Genomic DNA, 19,575 nt, shown 5'->3' with positions numbered 1-19,575 from the left:
AAACTTCGGAATCTACCCACACAAGGCAAATTCCTTGTCTCTCTAAATCCTTCCAACTGCTCGCCGGCCAGGTGTTGGCGGCTAAGTCAACGACTGTCACACAGCAGATGAACAAGTTCAAGTTGGCTCTCGGGACCCGTGGGTGTTGGAGCCAAAGAGAGAAGGTCTTTATCTGAGGATGTTCCAAAGCATCTGGGGCCAGGAAGTTCTGACAAAACAGAGGAAACCAAGCAGCATTTTGCAGCAGAAACCCTGGTCTCAGCCCGTGAGATTTTGTTTCAGGGTCTGACATACATCTGCCGTGAGACCTTGGGCAAGTCCTTTTCCTCTTCTGGGCTTCAATTTCCAGGTCTGAAAAGTCAAAGGGTCAAAACACGTGGCATCTGGGCTCCCCTCTAGTCTTAACCTCTAGTGCGGAGGAAGTTGGACGAAGCTTTGAATCAGTTTCTGAGATATCATATTGAAAAGGCATTTAGAGACAATTATAGAGAACACTTCCGAGTGATGTTGATCTACATCCATTTAACATGGTGCCATGTTGCACCAGGCATCCTTTTATGGGACACAGAGTAGATTATTCTAGTACATTCTTTTCCCATATTTGGGTTCAGAGAAGGGATCAGAACCCTCAGTGATAAAGATTTAGAATAAAAATATAGCTAAGTACCAGAACACATTTTTTAAAATAATCACCCATTTATCCATTCATCCACAAAACCATTTAATCATCCATCCATCTATAGGCATAAATGCTTCTGTCATCCGTTCATTAATGAATCCACTCATCAGTTTATTCCTGGATTCACGCATCCAAACATGCCTCCATTCATACCTACACATACGTGTGTTCATCCATCTATTCATTTATTCAAGCATCCAAACTTCCATTCATCTATTAATTACGTCATACAGACATACATACCTATATACACCCATCCATGCATGCATCCATCCTCATCCATTCATTTATACATCCATGAATCCATCCAAATATCCATTTATCTATGCATACACATAACTTTCCATCCATCTAGCCAGCCAGCCAGCTATGTACTTATCCCTTCATTTATGAAACCATTTTTGTTTAGTCGCAAAGTCAAGTCCAACTCTCCTGCAGTCTTGAGGACTGTAGCCCACCAAGCTCCTCTGTGCATGGGATTTCCCAGGCAAGGATACTGGAGTGGGTTACATGCATATATATAGCTACCTACCTACCTACATCCAGCCTCCTGTCTTTCATTTATCCATCAATGCACCCATTCACTCATTTATCCATTCAGTGATGAACCATCATCTAGTCATCCATCCACCTTCAGAGAGAAAAGACGTTCATCCATTCCTTTAAGGAGCTCACAGTATAGTGATAGACAAGAGAAGAGATATTTTCAATAGACTGTGAGTTGCTATGATAGGAAGTAAAGAGAGAGAGGTGAGAAGAGAGGGAAATACGTCGATAACAATAACTACCAAGTAATAAACCACCTCTGTATGCCTCAGTTCAGTTTAGTCACTCAGTCGTGTCTGACTCTTTGCGACCCCATGAATCACAGCACGCCAGGCCTCCCTGTCCATCACCAGCTCCCAGAGTTCACTCAGACTCACGTCCATCGAGTCAGTGATGTCATCCAGCCATCTCATCCTCTGTCGTCCCCTTCTCCTCCTGCCCCCAATCCCTCCCAGCATCAGAGTCTTTTCCAATGAGTCAACTCTTTGCATGAGGTTGCCAAAGTATTGGAGTTTCAGCTTTAGCATCAGTCCTTCCAAAGAACACCCAAGACTTATCTCCTTCAGAATGGACTGGTTGGATCTCCTTGCAGTCCAAGGGACTCTCAAGAGTCTTCTCCAACACCACAGTTCAAAAGCATCAGTTCTTCGGCACTCAGCTTTCTTCACAGTCCAACTCTCACATCCATACATGACCACTGGAAAAACCATAGCCTTGACTAGACGGACCTTTGTTGGCAAAGTAATGTCTGTATGTATGCCTAGGTTTTAAATTATAGTTCACACCAATTTTGTGAGCTGCATATTATAATCTTCCTTTTGATAATGGGAAAGCCAAGGCTTAAGGAGGTTAATTAACTCTCCCCACATAGCAGGTAAGTAATACAGCTGAGACACAGACGGCTTGGTGTGAGAGCCAAGGTCCTCCTCCATATATTCAGAGGAAGGAGGAGGAGAAGTGGGTGACCGAGGGAGGATGAGATGGTTGGGTAGCATCACTGACTCAATGAATATGAGCTCAAGCAAACTCCGGGAGATAGTGAAAGACATGGAAGCCTGGTATGCTTCCATGTCCATGGGGTTACAAGGAGTCAGACACGACTTAGCAACCAAACAACAACATGTAAAATATTTAGTACACAACATTGTAAAACAACTATACTCCAATAAAAGTTAAAATTAAGTTTAAAAAGAAAAAAGAATATTTAGCACAGATATTTTCTAAATGGCTGATGAATGCTGTGCTGCTATTATTAAGAAGGATCTAATCTAGTATCTGATACAGGTATTTGCATAGACATTCTCTCACTGATTGCTTCTAACCACCCTCGAAAGGTAAGGGTGATTATCCCCTATATACTAATGAGGTGCCCACAACCTCAGAAATTAAGTGATGGTTAGGCAGTTAAAACAGGATTCTCACCCAGCTCCTTGCCAAACCCCTGTGGCCTCAGCACTTCCCCAAGCCCTCTGGGCCAACAAAAGACAAAGTCTAGATATTGGTGCCTGAGTCAGGAGAAGACCATTTCTCAAGAAGGAGGGGTTACTCACAACAGCGCAGGATGGTACCTGATTGAGGAGGAAATGATGACACTCAGGAAACAGGGCATATTCATAGAAGCACAAGGTTCTGTGCTGAGGTGTCTGATATAGGCTGGAGTGACTTGGAGAGGGGAGAGAAGTCCACGAGACCTGGAAAAACCACAGAAGGCTTCATGGATGTGGCGGCTTTTAAAGAATAGCAGGGTTGAGGTGTTTGAACCAGTAAGCAGAGAAGACGGTACATAGAAATGACAGAGATAGGGCTGACTTTCCTGCAGCAGACAAAAGGAGAAACAATAGAATAAAATATAATAATGACAGAAACTATAACAATAATCATTCGCATGCCAGGAAGTGTTCTGAAGTTTATATGAGCTCACTTAAGTCTTTATATCCATCATCGCCATTCTAAAGATGAGAAAACTGAAGCACAGAGATGAAGCAATTTGACCAAGATCACAAGTTAAAACTGGGAGAAAACCAAAATCAGCCAGCAGGGTAGTTATGAGCACTAGTAGGGAAGAGACTATAAGGCTGCTGAATAGTGTAAGAACAAAGGCTAGAAATGTAGACATTCATGAGTTGAATCTAGGGATTTCCCTGGCGGTCCAGTGGTTAAGACTTCAACTTCCAACACAAGGGGGTGCAGGTTCGATCCCTGGTCAAGCAGCTAAAATCCCACAGCCCTCATGGTCAAAAAGTCAAAACATAAAACAGAAGCAATGTGGTAACAAATTCAATAAAGACTTTAAAAATGGTCCACATCAAAAAAAAAATCTTAATAAAATAAGTTGCATCTAGACAATCGGGTCGGACACGACTGAGTGACTTCACTTTCACTTTTCACTTGCATGCACTGGAGAAGGAAATGGCAACCCACTTCAGTGTTCTTGCCTGGAGAATCCCAGGGACAGGGGAGTCTGGTGGGCTGCTGTCTATGGGGTCGCACAGAGTCGGACGACTGAAGCGACTTAGCAGCAGCAGCAGACAATCTGGGGTCCGGTGCATGCTTCTGCCCACTTTCTGGCCATGGAATCCTATCAAAGTCCCTTAACTTCCCTGAACCTAGATTCTAAGCCTGAAAACACAGGGCATGGAAATGGCTAGTTAAGTCCTTGGAAGGTTGATGTGAGGATTTTTAGAAACCAGAAGTCATCCAAGTAAGGACACAATACATATTTAAATTAGGGGGATGGGACCTCCCTGGTGGTTCAGTGGCTAAGACTCCATGTTCCCAATGCAGGGGGCCTGGGTTCAATCCTTGGTCAGGGAACATGTTGCAAATCAAAAATAAATAAACAAAAATATTTTAAAAATATAAATAAATTAGGGGGTGCTGACATCACTGTCTTTTAGGGTGAGGACCTTAGAGACACAGGTGGAAGCAAATGTATCCTGAAGGTTTAGAACTTTGCGGCCACTTTGGGACCCGCTCTCTGGATTCGAATCTCAGTTCGGCTGTTTCCTAGTTTTGTGCCTGGAGATAAGTCACTGTGTGTTTTTAACCCTCACTTTTCCATATTTTGAAAGGGGATGGACCTGTTTTCAAGGGCTGCACTGAAGATTAAAAAGGGGTGGAGACGAGGCCTGCTTCTAACTGTTGCACGGGAGACTAAATGAGTTCGTGGACTGTACTAAGAACCCGAAACAAGGCCAGGGAAAGGAGGATCTCTGGGAAGGTTTATGCTCATTAATGCAAGGGGCCAGGTCAAGGGCAACCCCAAGACCTCAGAGCATGCCATGCGAGTGGTTTCTGAGGATGACAAGGCACAATGCATCCGGCAGCCACAGCGGGAAAGCCAAGCGTGTCAGCTAGTATGCTGCCAGCAATAGCTGTCGATGTCATGGCTCTGGAACCCCCTGCCTTAGACACCAGAATCTCACGGTGAATCTCACCCCCATGAGCACTGGAGCATTCCAGAAACAAGGGTATGTGCAAAGCAGAAATAGAGACACAGGCTTAGAGAACAAATGTAAGGGGGTAAAAAGGGATGGAATGGATTGGGAGAGTGGGATTGACATGCATACACTACTGATACTAGGTACAAAATAGGTAACTAATGGGAACCTATTGTATAGCACAGGGAACTCTACTCAAGGTTCTGTGATGATCTACATGGGAAGGAAATCCAAACAAAAGAGGGATATATAGAGCCGACTCACTGTTAAAGACCCTGATGCTGGGCAAGATTGAAGACAAAAGGAGAAGAGGGCTGCAGAGGATAAGATGGTTAGGTAGCATCACCAATTCAATGGGCATGAAATTGAGCAAACTCTGGGAGATAGTGAAGGACAGGGGAGCCTGGTGGGTTACAGTCCTTGGGGTCACAAAGAGATGGACATGACTGAGCGACTGAACAGCAACAACAATAGGTGATTTACTTTGCTGTACAGCTGAAACTAACACAACATTGTAAAGCAATTATACTCTAATAATTTTTTTTTTTTTAAAGAAAAAGTAAGGCTTCATTCTGTAACTGAAAAGACTCCAGCCACGGCCCCAGGCCCAATAGACACACACACACACACACACACACACTTCCACCAGGAACCAGCCATTGTGTGATGCAGCTGAACTTTCTACTCTTCCTATTTGAGTCAGCACGAGCAAGCGATTGCTTCCCAAGTCCTATTTATGTCCGTTTTGTTTTGCAGGAGTTAGCAAGGGCGCGGGTAGCAGACGGATATTGTTGTTTTCCAGAAAGTCTATTTAAAAAACAGAATGCCGTGACGGGTTGGGTTTGAAAGAATGAGGATAAACATACGGTGATGTTTTTCCCTTCATTCGTTTGGACTTCTGTTGAAACCCAAATCTAAAACGACCGTGACCATAGATATCCTATTGTAGAGACAGGGGTTTTTCTTTTTTTTTTTCCCTTTATTTGTTAAAAAGATTCAAAAGAGCGAGACCTTCACCATTTGAATCAGCTCTCTGATGAAATCTCTGTCAACATCTACACTTGCCTCAGAAGGCCTTGCAAAATCATAAGTAATTCATTCGATGTATAATTGTGTTCTTAAGTCCTGCCTCTCTCACTATCCAGGCAGAGTGGGTCTGTTAGCTTGGCAGGGCCATCTGGCTCATGGGACAAATAGAAGGGGGATCAACTGTTGGCCCTCTTTTACTAACTGGGACAAATGCTTGAAGCTTTCTGATCCTCAGTCTGTGTACAACAAAGGCCAGTAAGATCTGTTTTAATTTATTCATCCATGTGTGTGCATGCTCAGTCACTTCAGTCATGTCCAACTCTTTGCAACTCTGTAGCCTGTAGCCCACCAGGCTCCTCTGTCCATGGGATTCTCCAGGCAAGAATACTGCCGTGGGTTGTCATTTTCTCCTCCAGGGGCTCTTTCCCACCCGGGATCAAACCTGGGTCTTTTGCATCTCCTGCATAGGCAGGCAGGTTCTTAACCACTAGGGCCACCTGGGAAGCCCATCCACTCATTCACCCATTCAAATATTTTTGAGGATGACTTTGGGGCAAGGTGGCATGGCAGGCACTGGAAACAGAGCAGCGAGCAAGACAGGCACAGGTTCCACCCTCATCCTTGTGTAGGAGACAAGATCATGAACAAAATAAGTAAGGAAAGTGCACAGCAGGTTAAATTAAGAAAAACCAGAGTGAGAAAGGGGAATTGTGTGAGTCCATGTGTGTGCGTTGGAATGGATGGGAAGGGGGAGGTTAGATAGCAGGATCCAGAAAGGCCTCACTGAGAAGGTCACATACAAGACAAAATCTAAAGCAGGTGAGAGAACCGACTACACACATACCTGGGCAAGCACATTTCACGCAGAGGAAACAGCAGGTGCAAAAGCCCTGAGGTTGGAGTGTGCCCAGTGTGTTGGAGGAGCAGCAGGGAAGCCAGGAGGTGGGGGTGGTTAGGGCATGAAAGGGTGGGGAGTAGGGGATGAGGTCAGAGACACAACTTTATGAAGTGGTCCTGGGAACGAAATCATTGCATGAGCTTCATACATAATAGATGTACAATGACTGTATTTTAGATGGTGAACCCATGAACATAACTGGAAATTCAATGGCTATCTCTTTTATCCATCCAAATACTAGGATTCAGAGAGCTCTATTGACTTCCCTAAGTCCACTCTGCAGGCTCATGAAGAATTTGTGGCTAGACTTCAGGACCCATTCTAACTAGCCCAACATTTAGTCTTCCCCAGGTTATTGACACAGATAAAAATAGTGATCAGTGCCCTCCCCAATGTCAACAATTGACATTGTGAAAAGAAGGGATTCTGGGTGCACAGGACAAAATCCCCCCCAGCCCCCACCAATCACAATTATCCAGTCCCAGGTACTCCGGTGGCTCAGCAGGTAAAAAATTCTCCTGCAATGCAAGATATGCAGGAGACAGGTCTGAAAGATCCTCTGGAGTAGGAAATGGCAACTTACTCCAGGATTCTTGCCTGGAAAATCTCATGGACAGAGGAGCCTTGCAGGCTACAGTCCATGAGGTGGCAAAGAGTCAGACACTACTGAAGGGATTGAACATGCCCGCGGATATCCAAAGTACTAAGGTTGAGAAACTTTGGCTTAGGGGAACAGCCCCAAATCTATTGTTGTTTTTTTCCTCTTCAAATTCTTATTGTTCTAAAATCCATTTGGTGATTCTCCAGGGTGTGTGGGGAGCTGATAGTACATGATTGAATGGGGGGTGGGACCCACTAGCCCCTCCACCCACTCCGGGGTTGGGCTGGTTAGTGGGGGATGATTGCTGGCTGGGATGAACTCAATCCTATTTCCCCTTCCGGGGATCTTTGTTGAAAGCATTAGCATGAACTAGGGGGGAAAGGGTGGAGCTAGAAGCAAGCCCAATTTTCCAAAATAAAGTCATAGATAAGAGATTAAGATCCCTGAGACTGTGGCTGTACTGTTTGCAGCACAAAGCCTTTATCCAGGGCTTTCCTAAGCATGGAGGGATAACAGATATTATCAGGGTAACACATGAAAATAATGGTATCTCAGCTCGAAAGGGTGGGTCTTCTCTTTTGCAAAGAGCTCAGTACACTTCCGTCCACACACTTTCAAAGGGTCCAGCCTACTGGGAGACGATGTATTAAGCCAATCCGGAAGGAGGGACTAGAATTGAAAGCAAGTTTAACAGCATGCCTGTGGGAGCATTATGGGGCTTCCCTGGTGGCTCAGATGGCAAATAATCTGCCTACAGTGCAGGAGACCTGGGTTGGACCCCTAGGTCAGGAAGATTCCCTGAAGAATGAAATGGCGACTCATTCCAGTATTCTTGCTTGGAGAATTCCATAGATAAAGGAGCCTGGCAGGCTACAGTCTGTAGGGTCGTGAAGAGTCAGAACATGCCTGAGCAACTAACACACATAAAAAGAAGACAACTTAGTTTTCTTGAGTCTCAGCCTACAACTGTATCCATTCATTCATCCATCCATCCATCCATTTGCTCTTTCAACAAGTATTTACTTAGTACCCACCATGAGTCAGATTCTATGATATATCTGAGACACCTGTGTGGATGACAATAGTCCCTGACTTCCAGAGATTCACAAGCTAGAGAGAAAGGAAGCCAAAGATGTAGGTTCAATGATACCCAGGCTCTTTCCCTGGAGTTCAGGGACCACAGAGTGGGAGAGGCTGTGACAGCTAAGATCAGAAGTGCATGAGAGCCAAAGAACATATCTCTGCCATTTAAGGAATCAAGGAAGGCTGTCTGGAGGAGGTGAGATTTTTTTTTTTTTACTATTTTTTCAACCTTAACACTACTGACATTTTGAACTGGCTAACTTTGTGCCATGGGAGCTGTCCTGTGCATCCCAGAAAGTTGAAGAGCATCCCTGGCCCCCACTCAGGAGACACCAGTCAGTAAGTAGCACCTTCCCCCCAAAAATTGTGACAATTGGAAGGAATGATGCTAAAGCTGAAGCACCAATACTTTGGCCACCTGATGTGAAGAGTCAACTCATTGGAAAAGACCCTGACGCTGGAAAAGATTGAGGGCAGGAGGAGAAGAGGGCAACAGAGGATGAGATGGTTGGATGGCATCACTGACTCAATGGACATGAGTTTGAGCAAACTCAGGGAGATAATGAAGGACAGGGAAGCCTGTCGTGCTGCAGTCCATGGGGTCGCAGAGAGTTGGACACGACTTGATGACTAAACAACAACCAAATTGTCCCCTGAGTGACAAAATCACCCTCCTCTCAATTTCCTCCAACTCCCCCCACCCACCTCCCAGGAAGAACCACTAGGCTAAAGAGAGATGCAAAGAAAATGTGGAAGGCAGAGTTGTGGAAGGCTCTAGACCACTGTCCCCTGCGGCCTTGTGCTGTGTGAGCCAGTGTACGAATGTGAATGTTATTCCAGGATCCGCTGAAGCTGCTGGTAAGCGCCTGGTGTGGTCTTGGCTTTCACAGGCTCCCTCAGTGACCGGATGGGAGATGGGAGCGGGGGCGAAGGTGGCACAGGGTGACCAGAAGGAAGGTCTTCCCCAGTGAACCAGTCTGGGGCCTGCAGTGACCCCAGTGGCCCTCGCTTGGCGCCAAGGCTGGAGCGAGGAGCCCCTCCCGGGCCAGGCTTGGCCCCGGGGCAGACACATCCTCCCGGGCAGCGGTCCAGACGCTGAGCCGGGGAGGAGTTCCTCTTCCAGGTCCGCTGGCTCCAGGAGACAATACCGACATCCCGACCACCCCGTGACTCAGAGCAAAGGGCCTTTCCCTTTCTGGAAAGATTGCTCAGTTTTCAACAAGGATTAGGTGTCAACGGGAGAACGCTGAGCCTTTACATCGGAGCCAAGGCACCGTGGGAGTTCTCCTGGCTGAATCCACAGTGTCAAAGGGAAGGAAGGGACCACAGGTCTGAAATCTACTATGTGCCTGGTGGGGCTCAGGCCCGACACTCTGCCTATAGGACTGTGTGTTAAAAGGCACAGCATACTCTCTTGTCATCTCATCTCTTATACATAAATGACCATTTTTCAAGGAATTAGAATAAAATGCACTCAGCACTAAAAAAAACTGCTTAAACTTAATTTCAGTTAAGTTCCTTATTAATATCAATGATTACTATTCTGAAGGGAGGATTGCCATCTTACATCAGAGGAAACAGCCCCAGGGGAAGGCAATTAATCCTCAAGTCACACAGCTAATGAAGCTGGGGATGTGCTAAATCGCTAATTCAGTCAACTGTAGCCTACCAGGCTCCTCTGTCCATGGGATTTTCCAGGCAATAGTACTGGAGTGAGTTGCCATTTCCTTCTCCAGGGGATCCTCCCAACCCAGGGCTCGAACCCAGGTCTCCCGCATTGTAGACAGACACTTTACCGTCTGAGCCACCAGGGAAGTAAGAAGGATAAGATGGCTGGGTGGCATCACTGACTTGATGGACATGAGTCTGAGTGAACTCCGGGAGTTGGTGATGGACAGGGAGGCCTGGCGTGCTGTGATTCATGAGGTTGCAAAGAGTTGGACACGACTGAGCGACTGATCTGATCTTCTGTCACTCCCCACCCTTCAAGACTCAGAGACTTCACACACAAATATTAAAGTCTCTAGACATGAACATTGCTGCAAATCACAGGTGTTAGGATTATTAGGAACTGTAATTCTCTTTCCACTTGATTTTTCAAATTTCTCAAGATTAAAAAAAAAAATCAGCCTGCAATCTTGCAGCTAAGGGCTTCCCCAGTGGCTCAGTGGTAAAGAATGGCTGCCAAGGCAGGAGATGTAGGCTCAATCCCTGGGTCTGGAAGACTCCCTGGAGGAGGGCATGGCATTCCACTCCAGTATTCTTGCCTGGGAAATCCCATGGACAGAGGAGCCTGGCAGGCTACAGTCCATGGGATCCCAAAGACTTGGACATGACTTAGCTACTGAACAACAATAGCAAATAGCCAGTTAACAACACTGTGACACTCTCAGGTGGACAGCAAAGGGACTCAGCCGTACATATACATGTATCTGTTTTCCGCCAGTGAAATTAAAAGACTCTTGCTCCTTGGAAGAAAAGCTATGACAAACCGAGACAGCATATTAAAAAGCAGAGATATGACTTTGTCAACAAAGGTCTGTCTAGTTAAAGCTGTGTTTTTTCTGGTAGTCATGTATGGATGTGAGAAGTGGACCATGAAAAAGGCTGAGCATCAAAGAAGTGATACTTTTGAACTATGGTATTGGAGAAGACTCTTGAGATCAAGTCGGTCATGACTTAACGACTAAACAACAACAAGAGTCTTGTAGCTAATAATACCATGAAGCAATGCATACCATTTATTGACTGTGATGTGTATATACTACACCTCTGTCCATATTCAGACCCACACTACAAAGCCAGTACTGTTATTATGCCCATTTTACAGATGAGAAAATCAAGACCCAATGAGACCTCCTTGCTAGGAAATGGCAGAGGTACGACTCAGAGTGGACTCTGTCTGGCTCCAAGGCTCTCAGAGAACACAGCCTGATTTTAGTCTCTGCCTACACTGCAGGCTTTCTCCCTGGGCTAAAGCAGCCTCGACAGAGCAACCAACAGGAGGTTCATGTGCAAGACAATAGCACCTGTACCCACAGCTTTTCTTCCCTGGAAAACAGCAGGGCTGTTATGAAGTGTCAGGCAGGGATCCCAGGCTCTTGAGTGTGACCTTGGAACTCTCCATAGGAACCAGCTTTTCTCTCGCTCCCCTACCTTTTCAGACCTGCAAACTCTTCTGAAAACTCAGGCATCAAGGAAGGTCACAGGGACAAAGGCACCCACCGTGTGCTTTCAACAAGGATGTGCCAGGATTCCCTGCAGCTGCCAAAGCCATCACCTTAAACTGGTACAAGATCACATCACTCTTCAACTGAAAAGACTCCACTTCTTTTTTTTTTTTTTTTTGTCATCAGATCCAAACTCCTCATGCAGCCCTTCTGACTTGGCTTGGCTGAAACTTCTCCAATTTTTCCCCTTGCTGGCCACAAACACCCACACTCATGAATACCCATGGTCCTCTGCACTTCCTGTTTTCTCTGCCAGAGACACTGTTTTCTGCGTTCATCACTGGTTCCAGTCTAAAGATTGGTTCCCCAGTCTTTGATTGGGCTGGTAGCAGGGAGCCGTGCAAGGTTCCAGACCAGAGGAGTTGACAAGAGAAAGAAACTTGCCTTTGTTGACCACCTATGACGGGGCTGGCAGTGGATAGCATTTAATCAAATCCTTTCAGTGCCCTCTTAGATAGTTTTATAAATGAGAAAACTGTGGTTTAAAGAGAGATTGTCATGAGATTTCCCTGGTGGTCTAGTGGCTAAGACTTCACAATCCCAATGCAGGGAGCCTAGGTTCAGTCCCTGATCGGAGAACTAGATCCCACATACTGCAAATAAGTGATAACTTACAAAGATCCCACATGTGCAATGAAGACAGGAGCTGCCAAATAAGCAGATAAATCTTTTCTAAAAAATATACACATAAAGAGGGATTGTCCTGCCCAGAGCCAGCCAGTTTCCAAGGGCAGAGGTGAAATGTAAACCTACTCTGTAGTCTGTCCAATTCCCCTCCTCTCTCTATATCCTTGGTCAGAACCCTTTGAGTCATGAGCTTGAGAAATTCTTGGAAGCTCAGCTCTGGGACTATTCACTTGTCCCAGTGGGAGCTGGCAGCCTTCACAAAGCATCATTAACCTCCCGGGAGGCAGAATGCACCAAGGATTTGGACTTCTTGCTCAGCCAGCCAATTGACTGGAGAATAAAAGGGCAAAAGCACGCAGGAGCATAAATCCATCCAGAAGATCTGGGGATTAAGAGCCTCTTAGCATCCTTGCTACCTGTAATTAGAGCCCCCAACACACAGGAACCCTGGTGACGGGGGAGGAGAAAGAATCCAATGGGTAAGTGACATGGGAGGCTTGCCAGCATGGTTTATGGACCTACCTCGGGCCTCTCCAAACAACTTTCTGCCTGATCTCTATCAACCCTGGCTCCAGGGGCAGCTGTCCTTCCGTGTTATCTGCAGATCAGCTAAAGAACCAAACAAGGCTTAAATTCCCACCCAGGGCTTGTTGGTGGATTAAGGCAAGACTCTCAGACATCACATGGGGGCCCGAAGGGAAGTCCACAGAGCGGAGAAGGTGTGATGACCTTTGATGACCCAGAAGGGCCCAGAAAACACCACTCAGCAGGGCAGAGTCAGGCAAAAGTGCAGAGGTGGAGAGTGGCCTCGCCTCTTCTGGAACTCCAAAGCACCAGAACGAACTGATGTTTTACTTTCTCACCCAATCATACGGACTGCTAGGACACGTGCACGCGTGGGCCACAGGAAGCTCTCTGGAGCAGGGCTGGCAAAGTTTTTTCTGGAAAGAGCCAGACAGTAAAGATTTCCTACATTGTTACAGCTCCTGGACTTAGTTGCTATGGCACAGATTGCCAAGTCACTCCAGTCGTGTCTGACACTGTGAGACCCCATGGACTGTAGTCTGCCAGGCTCCTCTGGCCATGGGATTCTCCAGGCAAGAATACTGGAGTGGTTTTCCATGTCCTCCTCCAGGGGATCTTCCCAACCCAGGGATCGAACCTGGGTCTCTTACTGTCCTGCATTGGCAGGGGTGTTCTTTACCACTAGCGCCACCTGGGAAGCCCATGGCACAGATCAGCCATTGACAACATGTGAATGAATGAATGAAGTAGGGCTGTGTGACAGTAAAATAGACAGCAGCCCCACGTTAGTCCATGGGCCATCATTTGTCAACCCCTGCTTCACAGAGCATGTGAGATCTCAGAGATGTGTACCAGCATTTCATGAAAGTTTCATTTTCCAAGGTAGAAAGAAGGTCCTCCTGAAGGGGAAGATTTTCCTGAAAAGGTGGATGAATATGGCTTGGCACCCTTCGGGTAACCTACTTTCCCTGGACAGACTGAAACTTACATGGACACCTTGCCCCTACCGGAATCTGGAATTGAAGGTCTGTTTGTGGTTGTACCCCTGATGTCCAGGAAATGTCTGGCACATAATAGGTGATGAGTGAAGTAACTGTTGAATGGGGCTTTTTTTCACCCATTCAGTGATAACCTTGTTACTCCAGGCTGGCGTGTCCTAGGAGCTTTGAACAGGGTTTCAACTGGAGTTGGCAGCCACCCTGTACGCGGCCACTTAGGCAAACCAGAAATGCTCTCCCCTCTCCTTCCTCTGGCTGACGTAGCTGTTAATCACTATCCAGAGATATAAATTGGTAAGCAGAAAACACCCCAGTGAACATTTCCACATGAATCATTCTGTGAGTGTTCCATCTTTAATCACTTATTAAAAGCAGACTAGATTGGTTTCCTAATTGGTTACAGTGAACATGTGTTACATTTGTTGTTAAAAAAAAAAAAAAATTCTTTTCATGGGCAGACTAGCATAGAAAAGCAGGAAGAACTTTCCTCTGAAACACTTGGTCAAGTTTCTCAAATTTCAGAGCAGGGGACACACCACCTGGGTGCTTATGAAATAAATACCAGTCCTCGGATCCCAACCCCTCGCAGCTCCTCTGCCATGGTTCTGGGAATCTGCATAAAACTCGGGTCTCCTGCATTGCAGGCAGATTCTTTACCATCTGAGCCACCAGGGAAGCCCTATTTAGAAGACTTTCGTGCACGAGTGCGTGCGTGCTAAGTCACTTTAGTCATGTCTGACTCTTTGCAACCCTACGGACTGTAGCCCGCCAGGCTCCTCTGCCCATGGGATTCTCAGGCAAGAATACTGGAAGGGGTCGCCATTTCCTTCTCCAGGGGATTTCCTGGCCCAGCAATCGAACCCTGCCTCTCAAGTCTCCTGAACTGGCAGGTGGGTTCTCCACCACTAGCACCACCCGCGATGCCATCTTTCCTTTAACTGGCTTCTACCAATTGCTGCAGCTTTTAAAAGGACATCAGAGGCCCTCCCACCCCTAGAAAGAATCCACGTTTGTGAAAAGGACAAATGGACATCCTGTGACTATTCTGGAGAAACCCAGGCTGTGAATTACCTGTGAAGGTCTCTGACCCACCCAGCTTCCCCCAGTTTAACTGCTAGGTCGCCTGTTTGCTCTGCCTCCAAAGTGAACAGGGCTGCCTTGGAGTCAGAGCATCTTAGGCTGCTTAATTACGGTAATTGCCACCCGGGGCTGTAAATTTTAATGTTAATGCTCTACTAGGTGATTCATGTGGTAAATTACACACTTATGATTTCACCAAGGTTTACCTTTTAATCCTAAACTCACTCAAGACACAAATGCCCACGCCCCTCAGACGTGCAGCAGCTGAAAGAGAGTTACAGGCAAGCCTAGGGACCTCACACAATGCCTCCTCGAATCCCAGTCCCCACCTTGATTTCCTCCTTGTCATCTGTCCTTGGGCAATCAGAACTCTCCCTTCCTTGTGACAGGCAGAGCCTGACTTGCAGACAAATGCCCTCGCCAAGTCATCAATTCCCAGGGATGGATTATAGACTGTTCAGGAAGAGGAATACAGACAAAGGATTCAATCTTCACCTCTCAACAGCTATCTCCATATCCATCTATTCTTATTCTACTCTTAACCTGGCAGGAGCCTCCAGATTCACCTTCCTAAGCACTACTGTGATCGTGTTAGTCACAGTTGAAACACGTTCCGTGGCCCCCACTGGCCACAGCTTTAAATCCACACCTTTTCAACTGACTTTCACAGCCCAGCCCTGCTCTGTTATCTATCGCTACATAAAAAATCACCTCGAACTTAATGAAATAAAACAACAGTCCTGTGTTATTCTTATCTCTCTGGGAAGCAACTGGGCTCAGCAGGGCAATGAGGACATAGAGTCTCTCGTGTCCTTGGAGGCAGAGGGTGGCTGAGACTGGAGTCATCATGAAGTCTTCTTCACTTACACGTGTGGTACCTGGGCTGGGAAGATTTAAACAGTAGGGGATGGAATAGCTCCAGCTCCTTGGGCATCTCTCTCTATTCTTTGTGGTCCCTGCGTGTGCTCCCTCCAGCATGGCAGCTTCAGGATACCCAGACATTTTATCAGATGGGTCAGAACTCCAAGGGGAATGACCCAAGGTGGAGGGCCAGGCAGAAGCAGCATCTCCTTTTATGACCTAGCCTCAGATGTCACATAACATCGTTTCCATTGCAAGACACAAGGCTCTCTCATATCCAGGGTAAGGAAATTAACAACCATCTTTTGATAAGGAAGAGTGTCAAAGAATTTGTGAGCATGTTTTATTTATCATTTTTATTATTTATTTGTCTGTACCGAGTCTTAGCTATGGCACACGGGATCTTAGTTGCAGCATACGAGATCTAGTTCCCTGACCAGAGATCAAACTATGAGCACGTTTTAAAACCACTGTAGGGACTTCCCTGGCAGTCCAGTGGTTAAGACTTCACCTTCCAGGGCAGGGGGCCCAGGTTCCATCCCTGGTCAGGAAACTAGACCCCACGTGTCGCAACTAAGTGTAAGTATGATGCAACTAAGACCTGGTACAGACACACAAAAAAGAAATATTGTTTAAAAAGTGTCCCCAGTTCATAGTGTGGGTTTGATACAGAACATACGACTTGAGTTACAAAAATACTGACACATGCTGCCAAGACTTTGGGATTAATTCTCAGGTCTTTGGCTGGTTTCTGAGTTGCCTGTATCACCTGGTCTGGAGCCTTCCCAGAGACATTTCCCCACTTCTCAAAGACAAACCTCACTTTCTCACACATTTTCCAAGTTTCAGTTTTTTAAAGAACTCTTACAAACCCCCTGACCCACCAGCACTCTTTAAGACTTGATTAGTGCCTGCAATATGCTCCTTTATGGGTTAAATTATGTCTCCTAAAAAGAAACGTTGGGCTTCCCAGGTGGCTCTGGTAAAGAATCCACCCGCAGGAGAGGCAGGCTTGAGTCCTTGTCTGGGAAGATCTCCTGGAGAAGGAAATGGCAACACATTCCCATATACTTGCCTGGGAAATCCCAGGCAGAGGAGCCTGGCAGGCTATAGTCCATGGGGTCGCAAAGAGTTGGACAGGACTTAGCAACCAAACAACAACAACCACAAAATGATATATGGAGGTCCTATCCCCAGGAAACTGTGAAAGTGACTTTCTTTGAAAATAGGGTCTTTGCTGATGTAATCAGGTTAAGATGAGGTCATCAGGTGGTCCCTAATCCCATAACACTGATGTCCTTGTAGAAAGAAGAGGCACACAGGGAAAATGCCACGTGACAACAAAGGCAGAGCTTAAAGTGACACAGCCAAGGATTATCCGCCGGAAGCTGGAAGAGGCAAGGAAGGATCCGGATCGTACCATCCAGGCTTCACAGAAAGGAAGGCCCTAAAGACACCCAGATTTTGGACCTCCGACCTCCAGAACTATGATAGAATAAATCTCTGCTGTTTTGTCTTGTAGTGCTTTTGCTTTTTTTTAAAGTAATTATCAAAGATTATAACTGTACAATATCGAGAAGTATAGAACAAAATGCAATTATTGGAGGACAACCGCTCTTCAATATTGTGTTGGCCTCTGCCACACATTAACACAATCTTTGCTGTTTTGAGCCACTTAGTCTGTGGCTCTTTGTTACAGCATGTACATAGGAAGTGAATAGACACCCTCCCCTGTGGTGGTTCTTTATGGCCATCTGCTGGGTCGGTGTCAGCCCCATGAGGGCATCAGTCTTGTCGTGCCCGCTGTGATACCCTTGGAAAGCACATAGTAGGACCTCAATAAATAGTCCTTTGCTACAGACATGAGTGGACACTCCTCCACTCCATGCTGGTTGAATGTTATCCACACCTGTCGCTGTTTACGTCACCTCAGAACCACACAGCCATCGACCGTGACCATTTGGCTGGACTGCTTGACCCTGATGGCTCAAGCGGTAAAGAATCCATCTGCAAAGCAGAGATGCAGGGGACGTGCGTTTGATCCCTGGGTCAGGAAGATCTCCTGGAGGAGGAAATGGCAACCCGCTCCAGTATTTTGCCTGGAAAATCCCATGGACAGAAGAGCCTTGTGGGCTATAGTCCATGGGGTCCTAAAGAGTCAGACAGGATGGCGCATGTGATGGACAGGTGGATGGATGGATGGGTTCTCTCACTGGGATGCACAATGAGGACCCTGTAAATTCAGAAGGGCCTGGAGACTTGTGTGTGCCCCGTCTAATTGTCTTAATCCCGCTGGTCGAAGAGTACCCTGAGGATCATCTCAGCCCTGCCCAGTAGGCGCCTCACCCTCTGAGTAATTAACTAATGGGTGGTTTAGAAGTAATTAGACTCCTATCAGAGATGGAGAGCCAAGCCTTCTTTGGGAGTCTGGAAACAGAGATTATCTACAATGCACAGGCCTCAAATCCAGGGAAATAAACCTAAAAGCTCCATGGATTGAATCGAACTCCTTGCCTCAAATTGAAGAATGCACAGGCTCCCAGCAATCTTACGGCCTGAGCTGTATTCAGCCACCAACCTTTCTCCTAAATTGCCCATCCCAGATAGACCATTATTATAATGAAATACCTCAGCCGGGAATGTTCTGGGTTTCAGCTAAAAGGTTTTCTTTCTGACTGCTGTGCTCACAGGCGCTGCTTTAATTTGGGGGAACTTCCCCTTGGCTGTCTTGAAAACACTCCGACAGGTCTCTTTCTATTTTATTTGATTTGCTTCATTTCGGAGTGTGGGTCAGCATGCCCCCATCCTAATGATGACGAAAACTGGAAAAGATGGGGCAGCCCCAAGAAAGGATTAAGAAAAGAGAGCCATCATGTTAGTGAGGGAGACATGGGAGTGAAGCCTCAGGTTCTAGAAGGTTCTGCATCCTTCTGCCCTCTGGGGGACAGAGAGCTGAAGGGAAGAGGTCAGACCTGGATGTTGGCAGCCTCTGGACCCTCCAGGCCTCCCTGTTGGAACTGTGAGTTATAATGGTCATCGCCCAGGGCTGTCCCAGGAGGCTCTGACTTTAAGAGAAGTGTTAAAGTTCAATGCTAAATTCTGAAATGCTGAGAACTCAGACTTAAAGGAGGCTGAGTGCGTGGAGGGCTGGTCAAGATGAGAAATACAGGGCCTGCTGTATTTTGAGGTCCTGCTTATGTGATGTCATGTCTCTGCCAGCCTCTATCCTGGTTCTAAAACTGGTGGTCCCAGGACCAACTCTGGCCCTTAGATGTATTGGGTTTAATTTGCCCAGTGTTTTTGGTTTTATAGTTTTTAATGCAATTTTATTAAGCAGTCAAAATTTTTAAGAGAGATTTCACACTAAAATTTCCAATTCCTCTTGAAAAATCAGAAAATCTAGTCTGCTAAGCCAGTCTCTTCTATCCCCAGTTACATGGAGAACGTCCTCCTTTACCCACCTCTGATTCCCTGGTGGTTCAGACGGTAAAGCATCTGACAATGTAGGAGATCCAGGTTCAATTCCTGCGTCAGGAAGATCTCCTGGAAAAGGAAATAGCAACCCACTTCAGTATTCTTGCCTGGAAAATACCACGGACAGAGGAGTCTGGTAGGCTACAGTCCCTACGGTCGCAAAGAGTCAGACACGACTGAGCGACTTCATTTCATTTCAGTCCTCTCAGAGGCCTGGCTCTGCTGAACAGATAGCTTGGGACACAGTGCCCTAGGCAACATCACCCTCCTATATACAGTAACAAAGCAAATGTCATCCTTTCACAAAGACTCTCCGCCTTTCCCAGAGATTCCCTCCCAATACTTTCATAGGTTTGTGTTTCATCTGCCTAACTCCTTTGGGTATAGGTCTTCCCCTCCATCTGGGTTATCTGAAATAACTCCATTCATCTCTCATGATGCAGCACCAATGTCACCTCCTCCAGGAAGCCTTCCCAGATTATTCCTCCTTCCCACCTCTCCAAG

The sequence above is a fragment of the Bos grunniens genome, chromosome 17 (assembly GCF_055505025.1).
Source record: "Bos grunniens cultivar Pamir isolate PY7600 chromosome 17, Bosgru_T2T1.0, whole genome shotgun sequence".
In the NCBI taxonomy this organism is placed as follows: domain Eukaryota; kingdom Metazoa; phylum Chordata; class Mammalia; order Artiodactyla; family Bovidae; genus Bos; species Bos grunniens.
The sequence above is the reverse complement of the archived record's forward strand: the minus strand, read 5'-3'. Positions refer to the sequence as shown.